This window comes from Zophobas morio, unplaced genomic scaffold (assembly GCF_036711695.1).
Source record: "Zophobas morio isolate AGI-343-1 ecotype UQ-CSIRO unplaced genomic scaffold, CSIRO_AGI_Zmor_V1 ptg000108l, whole genome shotgun sequence".
Classification (NCBI taxonomy): Eukaryota; Metazoa; Arthropoda; class Insecta; order Coleoptera; family Tenebrionidae; genus Zophobas; species Zophobas morio.
In genome coordinates, this window is record NW_026972213.1 from 4,597,827 (window position 1) to 4,617,863 (window position 20,037).

At 33.8% G+C, this 20,037-nt stretch overlaps 1 protein-coding gene across 2 annotated transcripts in view; it reads left to right on the forward strand.

The window, feature by feature from the left end:
• LOC135144730 (dystroglycan 1) overlaps positions 1–20,037 on the forward strand; it is a 254,797-nt gene that overhangs the window by 207,050 nt on the left and 27,710 nt on the right. Inside the window, exon 1 of one of the 2 annotated variants that reach the window (XM_064076788.1) lies at positions 13,950–14,088. The exons of the other annotated variant lie outside the window; for it this stretch is intronic. The gene's annotated coding sequence lies outside the window, so the exon portion shown is untranslated. Of the gene's footprint in view, positions 1–13,949; positions 14,089–20,037 lie in introns of those variants that run through there. 2 annotated transcript variants of the gene reach the window in all.

A 20,037-nucleotide genomic window follows, 5' to 3' on the forward strand; every position in this document is an offset into this window, starting at 1 on the left:
GCCCGGGTTATTTTAGAGAAGTTTTGTAGTAGAGTAATTTTGAGGAGTGTCTAATTTTTCTTGATGTTTTACAGCTTACAGCATGCAGAAGCATCGATTTCCCCTTTTCTTTCTATTTTTCTGTCATCTGTTGTTTGTTTAGCTAACTGACCTAAATTTGAAGTAAATTTCCCTTTAGATATACAGATACCAGTTCAAATACAGAGAATTCATAGTTTAAAACTCTTCTAAAAAAATCTTGGTTTGCCCATTCCTACATGTTTCTCCATTTTTGTTGTCGTACTACATTATTACGGCACTCACATTCTCATTGTAGATTTTATTACTTGTAGATTATTCTGATTACGTAACTATCAAGATTTTTGTGAAAATTCTCCATTCTATTGAATATCATAATTTTTTTCAAATCTGTTGAGTTTTCCAGAGAAAATCATATAAATTGTTTTGTACCTATTTTACTTACTAGAGTAAATGTTCCTTTCACGCTTCAGTTCAGTTTTACATTACATTATCCACTCAGACACTAGATGGCTCAATTTCGCTATTTGCAACACTGCCAAGATCAGTTTCCAATCCATTCTAATTCCACAATACAACTGTTGCATAACGTTTTATACTTTAAATCTAAATTCGGAAGTCCTCTATTTCACTAAACGGTCTTCACATTTTACGTAAGCAACACAAGTAAGTTGTTATAAGAATTAAAAAAAAAATATTTAAAAGTAGTACTGGTCTGTATGCAATGATGTGTCTCAATGCTACAAACTTTTTTTGATCATTCATTTTGCCAAATGTTATTTGACAATCTCGTTACCAAACCCACATTTGGACCTTTGAAATGAATTTGTTCCTACAATCTTTTAATCTTGAGTGACAGGTACTGCGGTATTTAACGAACCAGAAAAATATGTGAACGGCATTACCCAACCAAGCGAATAATTCACTTTAGCTAGATCCGACTTCCAATATTAATAAAACGCATATTGTAAATACATACATGAAAATATTTACCGAATGCAAGAGCTTTTACAGCTGAAATGCTAGCCGGAATATATGAATGGCAATGTAACCTCGCTATAAATTACAGCATTCTACAAAATGATAATCTGATTAAAAAATATGTCCTTTCATTTCTTAATTGTTTATTATGGTAATTTAATTGGAGCTTGTTCTAAATATAAACAGTATTATGCAACGATAAAAACATGTTTTCAGTAATGGAGGCGCCTGACATATTTTTATTAAATTAAAAAATACGACACTTCTTTTTAAGCCCTGGGTTATCAATTCTGTGTCATCCAGATGTGTATGTGCAAGCATGCAAAATGATTATACAACAACTAATGAGTCTTACTTCACAGATCATTTTTTCCAGTTTCACTTCAGTACCTTAGCAAGCACTACAACAGACAGTATATTGGCAATGTTATTGCGCCAGAGATCTTAAACAGCAACAAGTGCGGCTTATTATTTGAAATGGCAAGCCTTAAATTTTTCAGCAAAAAGAATCACCATTTCGCAAGCTGAGGAAAAGTGCTCCAAGATCGTTATTTTAGATTGCGGTGCGTTACCTGAGACCCGTGAGGCCGCCACCGTGCTAATATGATTAAAGATAAAGAAATTTAAAGCTGCCACGAACGAGACACGAATATTGTATTAAAATTGTTTGTGCGACGATTTCAGTAAGAGCATCACGAAATTCCACTTCCAACGGCAAAATGACGTCATTTGTATTATCATCCGTCTGGAGAACTTGTGTCCCACATTAGAACGAGGGAGAAGAGAATCTCCGGATATTACAATGTGTCAAAGACCAAAGAGGCGTATTTATCGATTCAGGGGTGGTGGAGTTGCCCTTGTAGTTGTATATAACCGGAAGATTTTTATGAGAGGAAACGTAAAATATGTTCCAATCCGATCCTGTCAGAGTGATAAAAACACAAAGCGATACTCTTCGGAGGGCGAGAAAATTGGAATATGGGGGATTATTAAATCATAAGTCGTAAGAGCGGACGCGTAAATTTTCATCATGGATGTTGAATATGGGGCGCCTCGCGGAAGACTTATTTCGAAAGGACGCTTTTAATTTCGTGAGTCGTGATGTGGAGGAATGGTGCAGAGAAACACATGCATAAAACATCAAAAATTGCGTTAAAACTGCTGTCGTTAAAAAATTCTTCTAACAGTTTTTTGTGTGAACGTTGAATGTAATTTCATTTTCTCGCTATACGTTAATAAAGCTTGAAATACTAATAAGAAAGGTAATAATGAATTCCCAAAAATGAATTTCGAAGAAGGATCAACAAGTCGTGTCAACTGACGCAAATCCGACACATTGAAACCGTGACGAAACTTTTTGTTACACGAGGCGGAATCAATTCTTTCTGCAATAGTCGCGTTGCATTCACTAGAACACCCCAAAGAAGGGTTTTGAAAAATTTGATAGCTGTTCGAAAATTAACAAAATCTAAGACAATTCCCTGTGAAGCCATAAAACTAGACATATAAGCAACAGAACATGCCCTTCGTAGTGTACCAAAAATTTTGATTAAATAAAAATAATTTAAAGACTGAAAGTATATTAACGTGCAGGTACACTAATTTACCAATATTATTTTTACACGCTATCTAAAAGTATGACTTTGGTGAAACAGGCTTTGTGACGTAACTTTCCAAATATATTCGCTAGGGAAATCATTTCAGGGTATATTTTTTGTGCTTGTACATTCCCCAAGCAACGATTAAATTATTCATTACTTTCCTGTTAAAGTTGAATTATATTCTAAAAGTTTCCTGCCTTGTAAATGTGGCTAACATTTAACTCAAGGCATATCATATTGTTTTTGCAAAAGTATGAAGCCTCAGCCAAAAAATTACTTACGGCTTATTTTGCTGCATCGCCACCGTCATTGGGAATAATAATGTGGGTAACGCTATAGGATCCATAGAAGAAAATTATTATATGTTACGAATCAAAATAACGGTAATATTGACAGCAGTGGACTTTGCAACTGAGTTTAATTCAAATGTTATTCTATATGCTTGTGTCACTAAAACTCGGGATGTCAGTGTAGTTCGTTGCAGGTCGCATAAGCACAAGCATTTGAATGGTTCTAAAATTACGCCCTTTCGTTAAGTGAGTCAAAGACGAACTCTCTCATGTTCTCCAGATGAGAAATTCGCATACCATATCCTTTTACATCCACTTTTCTATAACTAAAACTTGATCATATTCTGTGTTGGAAAAACCATGTCGAGGAGGTGTCTGTTTAAAATTCTTTACCTTTTGCGTAAGCTTACACCAACCGTGTTAATGAGGAGGACTATTTCACTCAATAGAAAACTTTTGACTCCTCTACAATGTTGTAATAATGAGCGCACCAAGCAAAAAGTAACTAAGATCAGTACAACTTTTCAGTGTTATTACTCTTAATTAAGAAAGACGACACTCCCTCTAGCAGCCTAGTTTTCTGTGACGTCACGTTTGGGACATTTGAAGGTTGTTTGTATATTGTTACGTTGAACGGGTATTTAAAATCGGTGTGGGTAAAACTCAACAATTTATTTCTTACTAACTCGAATTTACACGCCTAACTATTACAGCGATTATGTATACAATAATTCCGGCGCAACTTGACTGGACTCTCTTGACTCAACTGGCTGAATAATCATCGTTCTCGAAGGTGGCCTCTATTTAAACCCATACTTCGGCGATCGAGGTCTTTCTCGAATACCCATCGCGACTTCCGCTTGCAGGATTTTCGAACGCCGCTTGGGCGCCGTCATCGACGATGAGTAGGCATGCCGTACATGCCTACCAGAAAGGTCTCAACAGCCCATAGGCGTCGTACCGGGGTGGCATATGGGTTTCTTTCGTAACAATATAATTGAAACATTTTTGCGGTTGTTCAAAATACTTCAAACCCCTTGAAAAAGGAAGTCTTGAGATCTTAAGTCATTTCGTATGTTGACAGTTGCTGCTTTCTTTATTGCAATAGAACAAAATTGATTAAAGTTATTTAGACAGGACTTTCCTCGCACCTGAAGTCGAACATTGGAATAAATTCGGTGTATTACAGAAAAAATTGAGGAGGTTGGGTTTCGAGCTCATGCGAGTAGAGCTTCAAGTTCAACGCTGACGGGCGTAAAAATCCACACGACCCGCGGCAGGTCGTTGTACCAGTTATGTGATACTCGTCGCAAATATTGCAGAAAAATTTTTGTAAAGCAGTTCACTAGGAAACGTTTTGTGAAGACGTCATCAGATTGTTGGTGGGGATGATTAGATAAAGTTTGGTTAGCGTTTTACGAAAACGAAAACTTTGGGAAACTCGACTCAGAATGGGGAGAAAAGTGAAATTAAATATGTATAAAAGTCCACTTCTTGTAAGTATACATACAATTAAATACACAAGATTTAATGTTGTAAATTGAAGTACATACATATTACGTTACTTGTCGAATACTTTGGAAGCCTCTTCAAAAAGATCTATTGTAAACTTAAACGAGAAACCTTACAATCAAATGGAAGGTGATGAATCTGAAGCTACTCAGGTGCAATTCATGTTTTTAATACAATATGTGTTATTTTCCAAGGAAATGTATCCTATAATCTCATGTGGGTTTTTAGCGAGGCCACTTGTTATGAGACAAAGTGCAAACATATCTAGATTCATCTGAATGTAGATTTTATTTGCCTCACAAAAATACGTGACCAACATTCACCAAATTCTCCCCTTCTTTGAAACACTACTGTTTAAATAGGTACTTACAACACACGTCTTCTAACGGTAGAAACATGCTGATGAGTAAAAAAGTAACTTTTGAATAATTATCCACGGTTAATCTTCGTGTGGAAGTCGATTTTTCCGATTGATACAATGTTTATTCAAAAGACACAGTGATTCAAGATCATCTTATTGTAACAGTTGCAACATAAGGTAAATGATAGTTTTACTTCCTGTATCAATATTAATACACTGCGCATCAAAATATAATGTAAACAGACTTTCGGAAATCGTAAAATACAAGAATTGCAGTATGGGTCGTACTGACAATTTCTAAACGTGAAACTCACGCGGCATGACGTAGGCCCGATACGACGCCTATGGGTTTTCTAGTATGTGCAGCGATGATGGGTGACTCATCACCGGTGACGCGGCCGGGCGGTATTCGCATAAAGACAAATCTGAAGCCGGTTACCGAAAATCTCGATTGTGGGGGTGAAGAAAAGCCTGGAAGCAGTGAGGGAGACTTTCGAGAAGGACCGCGCGGCTGTTTGAATGGGGAGCCACCGTCGGCAGCAGTTTGTGAAATCCAGACAACGGGAGTAGAGTCTAGTCAAATCCATTATTCAGATTATTCAGTCGGCGAGTCCAGTGAATGAATTCAGTCAAGACGCGCCGGAATTATTTTGTACATAAGCGCTCTGTTACCAGTCGTGTCAATTTTGTTACTAAGAAATAAATGGTTGAGTTTTACCCACGCCGATTTTATTCACCGATCAACGTAACAATAACTACTTGAATTGTCACTAGATCTATTACTGAAAAATACTCGGGGTTTTGGTGATGGTCCATATTTAAAAATCTAGGTAAATATTAAAGACAACTCTACTAGTTCAGATTTTATCCAAAGATAAGTACAATTTAAAAGATTTGTTTTTTTATTATTCACACATAACTTCATGTTCAAGTGGCTCTTAAAGACAAGAAATTCGAAATTTCGACACGCATTTCATATTGAGCGTATTCACTTTAGCAGTCTCTCTGAAAACTAAAAAAATCAACAAAAAAAGCGCTTCTAAAATATAAAACGAACCGGTGTAATAAAACAAAAAGCAGACTTTTTGACGGATTTTGTTTATTGAAATTTAGCATGTCCACTTCGTTTAATTTCGGTCTTAAATAATCATTATCAATTTTTAACTAAGTATAAATTCTTAGATCAACGACAATTGTAGTGTCGGAGGACGTCTAACATTCATAGAAGACTCGGTCGTAACTAAAAAATTCGCGGGTTGTTTAGAGATAACGCTTGTCTTGATACCTAACCTTGCCCGCAATGTCACATTGATTTAGTCGTCAGTTTTTACTAAAAAGAAAATAATACATTTATGTTTCATCCGAAAAATTGGTTTCCAAACAGAGGAACGCAGAAAAAATCACAAATTTCACCGCCATCTTAATCAATGACAATTTAAAACTACAAAAATGTTACACAGAATCTTCCTATTCCATCAATTCTGTTTGTAATATATGTATATATTTTTTATTATAATTTAAAGACAGGGGTTATACCGTGAAAAACATTCATAAGTTTTAATAGACACATCGACTGCTCCCCAAAGCAACGTATTTTTCCAGCCATAGGGTACCTGTGTTCATATCTCCTAAAAACATATAAATTATATCAAAACACATAAAAAGCAAAAATACGTTCCATAAATCAGCTCCCCTCAAAACAGATCGCTCCGCCCCTGGCCACAATGTAAGTCCTCAATCATTTTCAGGAGCGGCGTTTCAGCCCTCGTAACCGAATTAATTGGATATGGTATGATTGAATAAGTCGCCGTCGTTTTGCTTCCGTTGCGAAGATTTTAAACGCTCTACTTGTCCCGGCGCGCCAGCCAAAAGAACTCCTTTATGTCCTACATTTTCTTAATCAACTCGTAGTTATTTCACCTGAGCAAACGCCTCCGGGACTATTTACAATAACCTGACGGAAGCACAAAGCTCCTGTCCCATCGTTATGATAAACACAAAGTTTGAGAGTTGAGTCCCCACTTCCAACCAAAACGGCTTTGTTTCCATTTGAGACAATGGATAAGCAAAACGCAAAGTCTACACAAGCTCTAGGCCATAATTAGAGTGGAACCGGAGCAGTTTAACCTCTTCAACAAGTTCATCTTTTAAATCGTTGTGCTTGTGAATCATTTCACTGAATATGTCGTTCATGACGTAATTGAAACTGCGACCTCCGAGGGTAATTGCTGCTGGTTTCAGCCTCCCAAAGTGCCGGTATGGGACGCCGAGTGGAAAAAGAGTAACATCTTTTATTATGGAAGATATCGTGCGGATAAAAAGTTGAAGAAATTCGGAGATGGAACCGTGTACGCGATGCGTTTGTGGGCCAACGAGTTTTTTTTGCATTTGGGTGTCAAGGATTGCAGCGTAAGAGGATCACTTTTTTGAAACACGTTTTTTAAAATGAATTTGCAAAGCTTAAGATCCACACATTTGCCTTTGTTTGCTTTTTCCTTGCATTGAAACTGTTTTTATCACATGATCTTGAATGTTGTTTTTTTTTTTTCAAGATTTATGTTACCATATTTGTACTTTTCGACGGGAGTATTGACTATTCTGACTTTAAAGCAATAATTAATGTTTTAACCGTGTCATTGTTAGGGTAGATAAGCTTATTTATGGCGGTTTTAAGCGAATATCATTGACCATCGAAAGGAACCTTCATAAATAAACTTACCTATTCAAACAAAGAGATGTTTGCCATAGTTGGTAATTTTGGTGGATTCCGCTTTAAGGTTTAATCAATATTCCTGTTTTATATTCTATTTCATACTCAGAACGCTATTTTTGCATCCACTAAAATTTTGTGACGTGATTATGAGGGACTCAACGACATAATAGCAAAGCTAGTGACGATTTTGACGATTTCAAAATGGCCCATGCTGGTTAGCCTTCGATTAAAATGTAGGGGCTACAATTGAAGGAAAAATAGGCGCATTATAATTTTCGTATAATACTCTTTTGCTCCCGCTTTCAAATTTTTTCCTCTTACAACTTTTGTATGGCTAGTTTGGGATATGACACTCACTATGACACTCACAGTTCATTTTAAAAAATCGTCGCACTTTACTTACGAGTTACGATCCGTGAAGCGCAACACCTTTAAATTAGATACAGTTGTTCCATTTTATTAGAAGATGTATCCAAAGAACATTCTACATATTGTGGACGGTCCTAAAAGCTTTTACTTTTAACATTTTAGCATTCACACTCGACATACATACGTTAAACCCAAAATTAAATTTTTTGACATACGTCAAAAAAGTAGTCGTCATTTACATGGTACTATTTGTGATTGATTAATGCATAAGTACAACCAATCCAAAGTCATGAAAATTTAAATTTTGACCAATGGCAAACGTTTTACACTGATTAAACACAACCTTGCTTTATTTAAACATTATAAAACTTGACATTTTAAAAATCATAATTTTGACAATCCAATAAAGTTTAATATGTAATTGATTTTGTGTTATGAATTAATCCCCCGAATACCAGTGGAAGTATATATTAATTATTATTAGTATTTTTCATTATCTGTATTTGCAATTTTTCGCTTTAGATCAAACAGGATAATTTTGCTTTTAGCGTAACCTAACCATACAGTGCTTATTTGTTGGCATTTGAATGTACCTAAAAAAGTAAACTAGACACAAAATGCAGCCTTTTAAACAAACAGTGGTGTCGTCCGGTGGTGTTTTCGAGGTTCCTGTGAGTGCATCAGATGATGTAAGTTTTTCACTAGCCGATTTTAAAAGATTTTACGACTTTAGGCACAATGCACCTTAATTGTATTTCTTGAAAATAGTTCGTTTGCTAAGTCATTTTTAATGTTCAAGTTTGGTTTAGTCTTCTCTTTCCTGGTTTTTCTGTTTGTTAGTTGCTACATAGATTTTTACCGCTTGTATTATTTCCTTAAGGATTCCTCTTTTAAATAAACTACTTCATATTTCTACCTTGTTCAACTTGGGTTTCTTTAAATGTGTCTAACATATATGTATTTATTTTTTGTTATTTTTTAATGTTTATTCACCAGTTTGTCTCATCGTAAATATCACTTCTCATCCTTCGTCTGTGAGTAGTTCTTTTAAATGTTTTCCATCTGTTCAAAACAGTTGTTTGGATGTTCTATCTTCTTTATTCTATGAAAGCGTAGTTATTCTTGTTTCTTATGTTTTTCGTAATGTTGAATAAGTCTTCTCAGCCCTTTTCAAAAAAGCCTCTCAGTCTATTTTTAAATTTTTGCCAGGTTGAATGTGTTGCCTTTTTTTCCGAACGTAAGCCAAGGAAGTATTGTCATACAGTCCGTCCGATCTGTCTGTCGTCTATGTCGATATTTATTAGACAAAATCTCCGAAACTACCTTACCGATCATTCCCAAATTTGATGTATATGTTCACAATATTGTGCAGATGGTAAAGCACTAACCAAAATTGCTATTTAAATTTTATAAAATAACATACTTGTATAGTTCTAGTTTATAAATTGGACTTGATTTTTACCCAAACTATTCAGATTTTCACAAAAAAATCAACATTGTATAAGATTTTATACCAACATAAAAGAAACGTTCCGCAAGCGTTCAATATCTCAGATGGTTGCAGTTTCATGGTAATGACGCGAAGGTCCCAGGTTCGATTCCGTCGTGAGCCACCTTTCTCTCTTACTATTTATACGAGTGGAATTTTTGGAAGCCGGATTTATTTGACTGTACTTCAGGGGCGAGGGAACGTCTGTCTAAATATTTTTTATTTCTACAAACATTTCCCTTTGTATTTTCTTGTATTTTGGAACTTCACTCCATCATTTAGCCCTTTCGACTTTCCCTTCTTCATAATGTTGTATATAACAAGGTGAAGTTTAAGAAAGGAGTTTCTGAATTCTCCACTTCTAACGAGAAAGAAGCGTTTGTCATAGTTCCTTTGCTCTGCTTTTAGACTTCGAAATTTTAAATAATAAGAATAGGGTGCTTAATATGCTGCCGTTTTATCTTACACTCTTCTGTATTTATTAATGTTGTGAAGAGTGGGGGACGAGGGCGTGGTCAGCAATGCTAGGTATAGTTACCGTATTCGAGATACACCCACATAAATTTTTATGGGACCAATCACTCAAAAATCGGTGCTCCTGAAACCGCAACTATAAATTATGAAAAGGGCTTGACAGGTCATTTTATACAGAGCCGTATTCGGCATGAGTTGAAAGTTTAACCTGCTTTCGGTAATGTTATAGATATAATATTAGAAAATATAATAATCGTCCAGAAAGTTCTCCCGCTGTAGTAAATCTCATTACACAACAATCAGAACTCATATCTTCTGAAAAATGGCAGAATTGTATTCGGCATGTTATAAAAGATGCATCAACATTTGTAAATACACGGCCTAACGAAATTATAATTTCAATAAATAACGACTCATCTGAGTCTGAAAGTGACTTATAATCTTATAAATATTATTTAACTAATACAATTTGTCTTTTATTTCACCTTATTTTTTTAACACAGTACGGCCCTGAAAAATTCTGCCGGAACGTGCCGATATCTGGTCGCATAGGGTGTTAAAAGCAATAAATTACTGTTGCCATTGTGCAGGGGTTTCACTCATTATCTGTCATAAAGTTTTATGTGGGTGCATCTCGAATGAAATTTGTATATATATGGATGGTGCTACCTTGGTTGACCAAACGCATTGACATTTTATATCATGTTTGGTGTTTTCGGGGTGGTACATGATTTCTGTGACACGTATATTAGTAGGATCATTACAAAATTATTTACAAACAAAGTGTAGTATTGATTCCGTTGTTTCCCACCTCAACTTTTTTCCTTATTTATAATATCATTACCAAAGCTGCCTCTTCCATATCCACGATTGGAATTAATAAATTAGTGATTAATTTTTTTAATAACCACCTTTACAAATCCAGCCGCAACCAAAACCATTTTACCGCAGGCACAAAATTCAGAGTTGAGAATAGGTATTAACGCAGATAAATTATAATGCACGGCTTTATAACAGAGATGACTTCTTTCAATTCGAGCTTGTGAGGTGTAAAAATAGTTCAAGTTTAAAATCCATTGACTCATTAATTATACAAGTCTTAAATTTCTAATTTAATTCTAATTTCATATACTCAGTTTGCGGCTAATTATTTATAATACTAACCTTAAACAATTCAAATTTGTCTCTTTAAAAAATGTACTTTTGCTGTGGTCGTAAATAATTAACAGAGTGTGGTGGCTGTATGTTACCTTGCTTTTTGACAAGATTATTTTCGTTGGTATGTACTTTATTAAATATGTATGTATATTTATTATATTCTTGTGTATATCAGTTCAATATAACCATAAAATTACGCAGAAAACTAGTCATAACCAAACGGAAATACCATGTGTGTTATATAGTTCATTGTATCTTACGTTATACATCATTGAGATCAAGAATAAATTTTTACATTTTAAAACGTAAGCTTTATAATAAATAGTCTGACATGTCCTATGACTTCATCGGCACTTATTTGTGTGGTCTTCTTCTATATAAATATATTTACCAAATCTGAGATAAGAATAATTGTGACATTTATCATAAAAATAAACCACAATTCGCATTATTAATAAAAAGTGGTAAGATAAACAGGCACGTTATGCAAAAAGTTCCAGGAAATGATGCACTTTGTTATTGTCGCGAATACCAGGACTGATAAATTTTATTGTAATGCAACAGGAATCAACAAGAATTTTAACTAACCAAACCCACTAATGAAGTGGAATCTTCATCATTAACCACCAGTAAAAAAATTGGTCTAAAATTATTCAGGCGGAACTTCCTGGATAACAATTGACCCTCTTCGTGCGTTCTTCATTAGTTCTTGAGTTCAATTTGTATATGTAGGTATGTGCAATACATAAATTTTCTCATTACTGTGTTCAGGAAAATTTATCACTTTTTGGAAACAATAAAATATGTTAAGTCACAAAATTTCAAAGTAGCCCGTTATGTAGTTAAAAGGTCATTAATAAAATTTGGTCATAAAATATAGTTTGAATTGTTTCCGGTTACAGACATTCGTAAACTTATTATTTATCGTATTTGGGGATTATAAATGACAAACTTATTCTTTTTTTGATAGCGTCATCAGTTTTTGGAGGGTGTGAACAGATACATTCTTAAAAATGTAAAATTCTTAAAAATGTAAACAGTTATTAAGTTTACGTAGTTTCTAACACAAATTGTAAAATTTTCTTGTACAGTTCGATTTTAATTAACATTTGTAAAATTAAAAATAAAGGTAGATTAAGAAGCCACTTTACAAAATTTTTGGGAGGAATCAGTAGAACTCTGATCCGTGGTTCACTATAATGTTATTATTATTATTATTTATTTTATTATAATTTTGAATCAATATTATAATTATAATATTGATCAGAAACACTTAAGTTTTGGTCTTTTGTCCAAAAATAGGAAAAACAAAATACCATAGGTACAGAAGTATGTTATTTTGCACATGTTAAATTAAAGAAGAAATGGAAGAAATAAATGAAAATAACAAAAGATAGATAGATTACTATAAATAAAACAGTATATTTGGGCCAATGGATAGGTAAAATGATCTGAAAGACTGGTAATAAAATAAAATTTAAAATACATATAGGAGATGAAATATTGTTTCCTGCTGTTTTGTGTTTTCCAACATTGTTCAAATACAAAAAATCCATAGCATGTAATCTAAATGTACTAACGATATTTTTTAGCACTATGCGTATTTCGCTATTCCTTCAGTTTTCACGTTTCCTGGATCAATAACTTTTCAACTTCTCCGAAATGCTTATCTCTCGCCTCTTCTCCTTGCCCGCCCCAATCAAATTACAACTCACTTACAATTACAACATTCGTCAATTAAAACTTGTAATGACCCGAAGTGTTTTTCATTAAAAACCAATTAATTAAGCCGAGAATTAAGTTTATACGGGCATGTGATCCCAACTACTCGCCTAATTGAATCAAGTCAGCTCAAGTCAATCAAAAATAATTCTCAACCATCTCCATAATCCGTGAAAATTTTCGTGGCACAATGAACCAACAAATGTTGCAGAAGCTTTGCCTCAAACCCCCAAAATTTTCTAGTCTGGGTAAAAGCGACACCACTCCGTCTATGGACTGCGGGTTCTTGTCTTCGATTAATTTGTGCCCGAATCTCCCGCCGGACGACCCTCTGAACAGGGAAGACTTAGAATCGCTGATGGACGTCAGAAGGGTCACCAAAGAGGTGGAGGACTACGTGAGGAACCGACGGCTGGCTTTGGAGGAGAAAATGTTCGAGAGGTTTTATTTGATGCGGATTGAGCAAAGCAGGAAATTTATCGAATTAATTAAGAAAATTAATAAGAGTTGGGACGATTTTGTGGATTATTTGAAATCGATTGGGGCGCAGGGGGCTTCAGGAGACGGGGACTGTACAGTCTACAGCATTACAAATTCTAGCAGTCTGACGGCATTGTCGCAAGTGACTAATGATTCCAAGTAATGGAAATTCAGGACTGGGTTATCGACCGTACATTTATGTAAATATTGTTACAAATTTTAACATTATATTTTACTGGATATTAGTACGTTTTATGGTTCCTTATTGATAATAACTCGTTTGCGTCGTAATTTTTTCATACAAATGTGTTTCTGTCGAATTTCTTTCCACATCAATCACACCAGTCGAGGAGAAATTGGACCAACTCGTGTCCCAATCGTAAAGATATCCTTGCACCTGCATCCAGACATTGCATTTACTCTAAAAGCCTACCCGTGTAAAACATCACCTCCATTATCTCTAAGATAGACAGAACTTCCTAGATATGAAAAGATGGAACTTATTGACTTGTATAATTTGGGGTGATGGTTTCAAGTAAACTTACTCGAAAGTTGGAAGGATGTTCCATCTTATCCTTTTGTTAAAGGCACTTACTATGAAACTCGCTTTTGAAGAATCAACTTTATCGGGTGACTGAAAGCGTGAAAACCTCAATTTAAAAGTACTCAAGAAAAATATAATATGTTAGTGAGCATGTGTGAATATTGAGGAGTTAAGTTGCACGATTAAGGAAACTTAAGTAGTGGTGGGGAGGTAATTACCTCAAAAGTGTCCGGCAAGCTTAATCACTGATCAGTATGCTCTGCTTTATCTGTGTTTGTTGTTCGTCTCGGTTTAAATCAAAGTGTTGTGAACTGTGAGAGTGGAAAGTGCATCGATTTTATTAATAGTGTGTCACACTGTGATTTTTTTCTGAATGGTATGTAGTGTAATAGTTAATATTTGTTTGAGTGATTAATGGCTATATTTGAATTAAAATTAATGAGGTTAATTATAGATGCAATGCGTTTTTCGAGTGATTACAAATTATTTTTTTTTATTAATTTTGAGAGGGTTTTTATTTAAATACTTTCATTTTTGATGAAATTTCACGCTAGTAAATCAAAATCTTGCAATAGTTATCCTTGGTTCTACAAATTTACATTTTCTATCTTCTACATAAATAGTACTTTGCCACATTTTTTACAAATAAAGGTGCATACTTAAAACACCTTCACTTTATGTACAATATACTTTCATTTTTAACACACAAAATATACAAGCCTTTAGTTAGTTGAAATCAAATACTAGTTTCATGCATTGATCGCTAATTATATCAGGCACCCAATTACCAACTCACGTTGTGTTTGTCTCCAAAATAATAGTTTTTAGATGTTAATACATATTTGGAAACTAATTAAAATATCTTATCAGGGCGCTCCTTTTGTTTGAAATTTAAGTTTTTTTATGAGTTTTTTTATCCAAGTAATTATTTGTATTTTTTTCATATTCGTTATGATGACAATCGAGGATATTAATTTCTAATTCTCTTTTAAATTACGGACCCTATAATTCGAGTCAAAACCGTAGCCAATACTCTCGTGCGGATAATAGAATTTTGAAGTGAAATTTTAAGATTCTCTACCTCTTAGGTAAATTGCAACGGTATTCCGCACTTTGTTATACAATTTATTAAGAAAATTTTAATATTACGGCACCAATTTTTTGGAAAGGATAGAGTATTTTATTACGTTTATGATAATATTAAAGTATAGTAAAATTTAGAAAAGTGTTCCAGGTTTTTTGGAATCTTTCTTGTGTCCATACATTTTTTATTAACTTGATTATTTCTACACGTACTGTTTTTCCTACATATTTTATATTTTCCGCTGTTGTTTCGTTTCTTCCAAGACTTATGTTATTTTTAAGGCTTATCACTTCAGTTAAATATTTCTGGTTTGTTCTTATTTGGTCGTTATTATCCCTTTTTTTGAAGCGTTTTTTCTGTACTTCTAATTAGACTACCGTCTTCATCTTTGGTATATATTCTTTTCTGTTTTTTTTTTGTTTCTGTGCAGAAATTTCTAATATCTTATCTTCTTTAATTCGTTTCTTTCGCTTGAACTGATTGCTTTTTTTGATTTTAACTATAGTTGTCTTTTCATGTTACAGTATTTCTAAAGATATTTGAAAACAGAATTAATCACTTTATGAGTCTTATTAGTCCCTGGTCAATGTTCAACTGCCTGCTATAGAGCTTAATCCCCATAAAAGTATCCGAGTACAACCCGGTCCGCAGTGAAATGTAGGATTCTGATTTGCGGCACGGGACTTTGAAACATTTGTGGTAGGGGCATATTTATATCCCGCTGGAAAGTATTTAACTCTGTTTCCAAATATCTTTAGAAACACTTTAGTTTCTCCAATACATATGTTGTCCAATCATTTATTTTTCTCGTGTGGTTGATATTTATTTGACGTTTCCTTTTTTGTCATTGATATCGCCGTCTCTATTTTATCTCATTGATTTTCTGTCTTACTTTTCCGCTTTCCGTTTCCAAGGTTTCTGCTCTGTATGTCTTCTTTTTTCGTTCCTTCTTCTTATTTGTTTTTTCTATTGTTCCTTCAGTTTTTCTGTTTTTAATTTTACGTCAGTAAGAAGAATTCATTTATTCTTCTTTCTCTTCGGTTGGTGTCCGGAAATTGATCACTCTTTATGACTTCTACTATGTCATTGATAAATAATAAAAATAATAGGAGCCCAAATTCTGTCCATGGCTTATTATATTGACTAAAGTGTGTCCAGTTGGTTGTAGTTGATATTTCATGCAGACTTGTTGATTTGGTGAAATGGTACTAACTTATCCGTATCGTTGAAATAGTATATTTTCAATTTTCCCAAAGTTACATTACACAAAAATGCATCGGTATTGGCATTATCCGTAACATTAAAACAAAAACATATTTTTCACTTACTATAGAAGCCTATTTTTTATCCACAGTCACATACATACATCTTCTATCGACCAAAATTGAAGCACTCCTCATCTTATAATTAGCAAATATCTCATTTGCAAGTTTTCCTCAATCTGCGGATTGCACAATAAATCAAGTGCGATTACCGCATTGTTTACATTGCTTTTCTTCAAATGGTAATACATTTCTTTCCGCAGACATAAACCAAGCACTGATTCAATGAAACTAGCAACCGCAATGTTCTGTATAAACAATGAGTAATTCTAACATAAACCGACAAAAATTACCCGCGGAATGATCAATTAACTGATCAGAAACGGAAATAGTCGGAAGATACTTGAAGCGACATTTACTGGTGAAGGTTGTGCCATCCTTGTATACACAACTGTTGACAATTGGAGTTTCAGGGAAATGTAGATTTAAGTGATGTCTGATCACTCTAGGATGCATGTCATATTCTAATTTTAAGCTGGTTATCGGTAGCTTATGCAGAAACTATGGACTATAAATAATGAGACAAATAAATACGAACGCGATAAAGTTTTATTTTTTGATTCAGAGGTCGGGTGAAAATACCGATAAACCAGAATTTCATTTGTTAATGGAGAGTTCATAAAAATGGTGCAATTGGGTTTTACGTAGTTTTGCAGATCTAGAAATGCACTTTGGATTTACCGTAAAATGTTTATGGTGGAATTATGGCAGAGGTTAAGAGGACGCGTGTTAACGACACTGTGGGTGAAAAATTCTTTGTTTTGAAGTTCTTAGGGGTCTTAAACCTGCCAAGTGATTACTTTAAGTAATTTAGTCTAAAATATACACCAAGTTTGACAGAGGTGTCAATTACAGGATACGACGAACTTGGAACGTAATGAATTTTTTATAGATTTACTAATATAATAAAAAAGTTCTTTAGATTGGAGTGTTTTACGATCATTTTTTCTTAATATTTGGGGAATTGTTTCTACAAATAAGCTGTAGGTTCGAAAAGTACTTTCTTATTGACTAAAGTATTAATTATGCATATTTACTTGTAAAATATCAACAACAAACGTAAGTATAATAATGAATATCTGTTTATGTGGGATGTAAAATTTTGTGGAAATGGTCCCTTCAGCAACAATGTGGTTTCAGTAAACAAGAACGATAAATATTTACCTTTCTAATATTATACTAGTTACGTCAAAAATCAGAATTTAATCTAAACATTTATTAGTGTTGCTAATGTCGATGAATTATTTATGCATCAAACTATTCTCAGACATGCTTAAACAAAATATTCTAACAAGTACTATACACAAATTATATTTAAATACAGTGTTCTTCCTTATCAAAAATGTTTTTGTAGCAAACATAGCTTTTTGTATGTATATACAGTTAATTATTATCTTTGGGTTAATTTTTTTTTATTTGCTGATTTGGATAAATATTTTTAGTGGTATAGTGAAAAGCCCAACGGCACGAAATGTCAGAAAAAGTGAGGTTATAACGATGTGATGTGATGCAAACTTGAATTAAAATTAATGTCACAAAGAAGCAACGAAACAGGAAATCCAAACAACAAATGTGACAATAAGATGACAATGAATCTGAGCATATTTGGTGGTGCTCCGAGACCTACATTCCTGAAAAAAACTAGTAACGAGAGAGTTTTTTTTATCGCTTGTTATACTGAGCAAAAGATTGGATTTCACGGAGCCAACGAATTGCCAAAATATTGTCGTTATATTGAAACGGATAAGGTATTGCAATTTCCGATATAAACTGTTTTCCGATTGAGACATTCTAAATTTACTGCAGGTTACTAATTAGTTTCACTAATTAATCGTTCTTCAACGGTTTTAAATTAGGTTTAATAGCTATGCGTGCTGATAAGCTTTAAAGATACATAATTTACAGACTCTACCTATTTATCCATTAAAGCTACATGAATGAAGTTTAATGCATTTCTGTTTTTCAATTTGTTTGTTACGTCCCGTGTGTTTCCTTAAATAAACGAAATTTTGAAAGTGGATTTAATCGGTTAGCACTCTCAAATTATATCAATACACATCCTGAGAGATGCAGCCAAAAGGGAATCACAACTTTTTTTTCGTGTTTCGTTTATTACTAAAATGTAACACGTAACGTTTAGTATGAGAATCGTATCTAGATGTTTTCATTTTTTTTTTGTTTTTTTACAAAAATTGTGTATGTTACATGTATTTCATCAGCATCCACTGCCTTCAAAAAATCGAATCCTGTTATGGTTCCGGTGTAAAATATCACCCGAAACGTTTAAAGTTCAAACTTCTTATAAAAAACTCTGTATATATTATTCCAGAACAGATTGTCAGTCGATTCTTCTGGAAATCAACAAGTTGCCAACTATTTTCTTAATCACATCATCGCATAAACTTTACATCCAAAGTGTGGAAAAAAGTAGTGCATTACTGCATTTGTAAACCATTACTGCACATGTAGTTTAACTCACAGCACTGAAGCTAAATATTTCATAAGTAAACAGTGCAGTGTTGTGAATATAAATATGCATTGTTTTTTAAATAAACGTTCAAAAGCTCAATAACTACGCGATTATATTTCGTCTACTTGGTTGAACTGATTGGAATATAAGAGAACGTTGTATTTCATCAGTTAATTTGGATCAAATCGATAATCGTTTTTTTCCTGGCGGATTTCGTTTGAATTCTGTGTAAAGTTATTAACTACTAATAGCGAGTGATTTTTTTAATTTCGTATCTAGCAACCCAGCACAATTTTGGTTATGTTAAAACGCGAGATTGTGGGCAACTCAGCACAACAGAAGTTGTATGTTCACACCTAGAAAAAAACTAGATCAGAAATAAAAAAAAATCACTCGGTATTATAGGTAAATGAATTAGTAGTTTTCAGATTGCGTTATAAGTTTTCGGTTTATTTTTTAACACCACAGGTCGTGGATTCGTAGAAGTTCTTAAAACATGCTACAAAAAACATGTGAAATTTTTCTTTACAGTGAGAAAATTCACAAGTGCATCTTGCTCTCTCTGTTCCGTATGATAAAGAAACACTGACAAGCTACAAGGGACTCGAAAAAAAGTGGCCAAGACGACTTTTTACATCGGGATTAAGATTACAATATAAATACCAACTCTGTTAAATAAGATTTTTTACGCCAGTATTCAGGAATAAATATTAGGGTAACGATGATGGGACAAGTGGTATTGGAACAAAATGTAGTTCGGAAGAAAAACCCATTCCTGCTCAGATTTAAATACTCGGGTGATAATAAATATTATTTGTCATAAGTTGATTATTTTATTGTCGTCGTACAACCTTAAAACACGACACTTTATTATTTTGAAACTCATGCGTTCTCAATATATAAGGTCGTGGAATTTTAACTGGAACATTTTGTACGTGAGATACAATAGTGTTGGAAAAAAGATTTTTAAATTATTATAAACAAAACAATTCTAACGTGTAACGTGGTGAAAAAACTACATATAAATATTTTCAGAATCGACAGAAAAAGTGCATGCGGTTACACGTTTTGGATTAGAAAAAAAAAAACTGCTGATAATTGTAATTAGTGAGAATCATTTGCAATCATTTATAACCATTCCAATTTTTTTTTCTCAAAATTACCGCAAACGTCTTACTTACCCAAACTTAGTATAGTATATCAACGAAAATAGTGGCTTTATGCCTTTGACTCTTCCAACCCCTTCATTTGTGAACAAAGAGCATCTTAAAATAATACCGCTAAACCTAAGCCGGTTCTGTTTACGAGAAGCTTTCCAGCCAAATGCAACAAAAAGCCTCTATTTCATAATTTACAGATAATAAGCTGCATTATTCCTTGACAAGGTTCCTGCACTATTCTCGTTGGTGCACTATAACAACCCAACGACTTCCAAGCACTGTAAGCAAA